The following is a 5017-nucleotide window of genomic DNA, read 5'->3' as shown; positions in this document are numbered from 1 at the left end:
CAAAAAACTTGTGTGCTTAGACAATGAGAGGCTTACTTGACGCGGTCCCGTTAGGGAGTTTTGCGATGCCTTTCTCGTCTGTGTGCAACATTAAGTAATATATCATTCTGTACCGTCTGTGAGATAATTTCTAATAATATTTCGACTACATAATAATCTTCATGAATTAACAATCTATAAAAACTTATAACGCTAGAATCTGGGTTTTGATACCCGTGGTGGGCAGAGCACAGATAGCCCATTGTTTAGCTTTGTGCTTAACTTTAAACAAACAAGTAGAATCAGAGGGCCTTTTTCGTAGACAAATGAAATATACTATTGTACTTCTTAATTTTTTAAGGAAACTTTGAAGTTTCTTTATATTTATATATATACACGATTATTTATTTTCTGCTTTATTTTTCTGAACTGAAAGTTTTCTAACTAGCACGTTTCGCAGTAACAAAACTGCTCCTCCGTTTCGTAGTAAAATATGTAAAACGCAATTTACATTTCCGATCTATTGTGGTATGGGTATTTTCGCCTCGAACAACACCATATGCGACTCACGGATTAAACGGTCAATTCAGACGTCCATAGAGTTCAGATATAGCCGTTCATGAATTTGAACTGATGAACACAGGGAAGGCAGCTTTGAAATATTCTAAAAGAACCAAAAATGTGCATAAATATATTATGTATACTGAATTGCATTTCTTTAGATTAATTAAAAGTGTGAGTCAAGGGTTCAAATCCCCGTCGCACCGAACATGCTCGCCCTTTCAGCCGTGTGGGCATTATAATGTAATGATTAATCCCACTAATCGTTGCTAAAATAGTAACCCAAGAACTTGCGGTGGGTGGTGTTGACTACCTGACTTCCTTATAGTTTATCACTGTTAAATTAGGGACGGCTACCGCAGATAGCCCTCGTGTAGCTTTGCGTGAAATTAAGAACAAAACAAACCCACAGTCGGTCAGCGTTAAGTTTGTGGACTTACCACGCTAAAATTTGGTTTCGATTCCACGCGATAAGTAGAGCATAAATAATCGATTGAGTAGCTTTTCGATGAAAAAACAAACAACACGAAAATTGAAATAATTAAACATTTTCGAAAGTAAAATTAAAAGACTTTACCAGATCTCCGAAAGATGTAAGAACCACGACCATTTGTGTAGCCAAAATAAGAATAATATAAAATTAACCTGTTAAACGTGGAAATATGTTAAAGGCAAAATATATTTGGCTCTTGAAAAATAATGCCTTTAAACGTGTGAAATGAATGTTGCAACATTCAGAATAAGTATAAAAACAATAAACATATAAAATCGGCACGTATCTAAAAAACTGAGTTTTGTTTTTTCCTGATCTCTTTTAGTTAGAACAACAATTCGAGTAGAATCAAAGCCTTACCCCCCCCCCCCACCCCTCCACCCCCAGTGGCACAGCGGTAAGGCTTTGATTCTACTCAAATTGTTGTTCTAACTAAAAGAGTGTATTATATAAATAGTATAGTATTATATAAATAGTGTATAGTATAGTATTATAGTGTATAGTATTATATAAATAGTGTATAGTATAGTATTATAGTGTATAGTATTATATAAATAGTGTATAGTATAGTATTATATAAATAGTGTATAGTATTATATAAATAGTGTATAGTATAGTATTATATAAATAGTGTATAGTATTATATAAATAGTGTATAGTATTATATAAATAGTGTATAGTATAGTATTATATAAATAGTGTATAGTATTATATAAATAGTGTATAGTATAGTATTATATAAATAGTGTATAGTATGGTATTATATAAATAGTGTACACACACACAGATATCGTAATATCGACGATAGTGATAGTTCAACGCCCTCACTAACGGTGGAGGGTAATATTTTTTAATGAGGATATTAGTATTCGTAAATCATGTAAGAATATTGACTATACACTGATAGATGTACAGGGATACAGAGCGCCACATAACCCTCAAGATGCGGCAACACTTCCCGCACTACATTTTCTGTGTCCTTGAGAAAGTTTTACACCTTAAAATAGGCTTAGGACTGAGCAGTTGAATATCTGGTAATTTTCACACTTCCGAGGTTATTATGGTGAAATAATTGAAGTTCTTGCTGTGTTCTTTCTTTCTTTATTTAACAACGACGGGAAACCAAAGTTACACTTGAAGGCTAATCAAAATGTTTTCCGTATAACCTGTTTCCACCCTCATTAAATACATGAAATTATAGGTTATTTACCTGGGGTACTCGTGTATTTTTTATTTATTTTCTTGTATATATATATATATATTAGAAGTTTTGGTTCTACATTTTCTGCACGAATGAAAACTGTTACGAGGTTGTGCGTCCTATGTTATTCTAAGATTGCCCTAATTTCCCTCAGAATAGCCTGCAGGAAGTGCAAAAAACAGGAAGATTTGATAGACTCCGTGTTGAGTTACTATTGTAACATTCTTCTTTACTTTTACTCATAAGGTCTTATATTATTTGACTGGGACTTAACCGAAAGATAGGGAGAGACTGGATGGACAACACGGTGTAAACAATCACAGTCTTTATCATAGAAAGCAAAAAGAGACAAATTCAAGGTTAGTTTAATACTTGAGCAAATGCTTATACGGTCGAATAGACACATTGAGAGATCTTTATTGACGATTTCTCGCCAATGTAAGTTCATGCTAAAGTCAAAACTGTGATAAACAGAAACTGCAAGTTTGAAAAGCCTCTGTCTCGGGTAGAAAAAAAAACAATAATCTGTATTGCCGTTTATCTCTCTATAAGCCTAACTCTAAATTACAATATCAAAATGCGAATCTACAGCAGGACTCTGAAGTATATCTTGAAAAAAGGAATGGCCTCGGATTGTTACCCCGGAGAAACCCTTGGTTCGCGGTTAGAACAGGCCACTGCTTCTATTTATAGCATAATTCGTACTGCAGTGATTTCTTCTAAAGAAAAAAACGCATGGGGTGACCCGAGTAGCCCCGAGAATAATAAAGACGAGAGGAATTTCGCACTTAGTCCTAGTAGCGTTTATACACCTTCAAATGGATAACTAGGTTTGACTGGGTAAACAGGCATTTCTTAACCTAACTAAAATTTTGACCAAATAGCTGTAACATGACAGTATGAGAAAAGTCTTTTTTTAGACATTAATTTTTTCAGTAAATTATATTATGAAAGGAAGAAGTGAAGAGATTTATACACTATTTATATAATACTATACTATACACTATTTATATAGTACTATACACTATTTATATAGTACTATACACTATTTATATAATACCATACTATATGTGTGTCAGAAAAAATACTTCGAAAAGTTACGAGAGGGGTTCGCTAAAATTTCATGCAAAGTAACCACGAGGTTTACACTCTGACAGAATGATGAAATTTGAATAAAATTTAAGGAAATATTAAGCCTTCGGAAAAGGCAACTCTCTCTAAGTGTCTCATATATATTTATGAAAAGAGAAGTTATCTTTATGACATAGTGTTATACATGCACACTTGAATCCCACACTTGACAGTTCTAGATATTACAAAAAGAAACTATTTTCAACACATGAATTGTCGATCTATTTGTTCAGTTTTCAGGCAACGTACGTAGAATGTTTGAAGAGGCTCTAATTTGTGAGATCAAAAGTTTGTTTGTTTGTTTTTGAATTTCGCGCAAAGCTACACGAAGGCTATCTGCGCTAGCCGTTCCTAATTTAGCAGTGTAAGACTAGAGGGAAGGCAGCTAGTCATCACCACCCACCGCCAACTCTTAGGCTACTCTTTTACCAACGAATAGTGGGATTGACCGTCACATTATAACGCCCCCACGGCTGAAAGGGGCGAGCATGTTTAGTGTAACGGGGATTCGAACCCGCGACCCGCAGATTGCGAGTCGAGCGCCCTAACCACCTGGCCATGCCGGTCCGGAGATCAAAAGCTAACACATAATGTGCGAAGCTAATGCTACGGGGGGATCTGGGGTATGCTACTATTTCAAGCCAAAAAATGCTAATGTTTCATCAGAAGAATGTTGACTATGTAGAAAACATTGAATATCATAATCAGCCGTGCTGTATATAACTATATAAACATATTTCATAACAGAAATTGGTGGTTCGGCCGAATAGAATACAAAATCAAATAATATGGCGTTGTAATTGGATGCTTATTTCTCTACAGTTCGTATACATGGGATAAAAACGCACTTCTTTTAAACAGAAAGCCACTTAGCCTTTGTTATTCTGAGCACAGTAATAATGAGAGATAATATTTTACAGATCTTCCTATATCCTGCAATATTTTCAACGACGATTCAAGTAAATCTTCCAGATCCTTGCTTCTCTAGTATTTTCAACGACGATTCAAGTAAATCTTCCAGATCCTTGATTCTCTAGTACTTTCAATCTAGAAAAATAAACGTCATTATGTGTCTGTGTCTGTTCTTATACGTTTCAACATTTCTTGATCAATCAACACCAAACTTGACACAGAGATAACATGGGGAAGGTCATGTGGGGGTGGGGTTGGACCCCATCTAATTTCGTAAAAACTACCAATGTTATATATCCCTCAGCATTAGAATGAAGGATGTAACCACTATTGTTAGAATTATTGAAAGCAGTATGTCTTTCTTTTCAGTACTGGTGCCTTTATGTATTTTTATTGCAGTTTTAACGTTTATTATGATAAGAAAATAGAAGCACAATTTCCTATCCTTTGTTACAAACGAGTTTTTATGTCAGCCTATGGTGACATCTAAGTGTCTCATATAAGGCCTATGGTGACATCTAAGTGTCTCATATAAGGCCTATGGTGACATCTAAGTGTCTCATATAAGGCCTATGGTGACATCTAACTGTCTCATATAAGGCCTATGATGACACTAGAGAAGCAAGGATCTGGAAGATTTACTTGAATCGTCGTTGAAAGTACTAGAGAAGCAAGGATCTGGAAGATTTACTTGAATCGTCGTTGAAAGTACTAGAGAAGCAAGGATATGAAAAGTTTCA

Source organism: Limulus polyphemus, unplaced genomic scaffold (genome assembly GCF_000517525.1).
Source record: "Limulus polyphemus unplaced genomic scaffold, Limulus_polyphemus-2.1.2 Scaffold1543, whole genome shotgun sequence".
Classification (NCBI taxonomy): domain Eukaryota; kingdom Metazoa; phylum Arthropoda; class Merostomata; order Xiphosura; family Limulidae; genus Limulus; species Limulus polyphemus.
The sequence above is the reverse complement of the archived record's forward strand: the minus strand, read 5'-3'. Positions refer to the sequence as shown.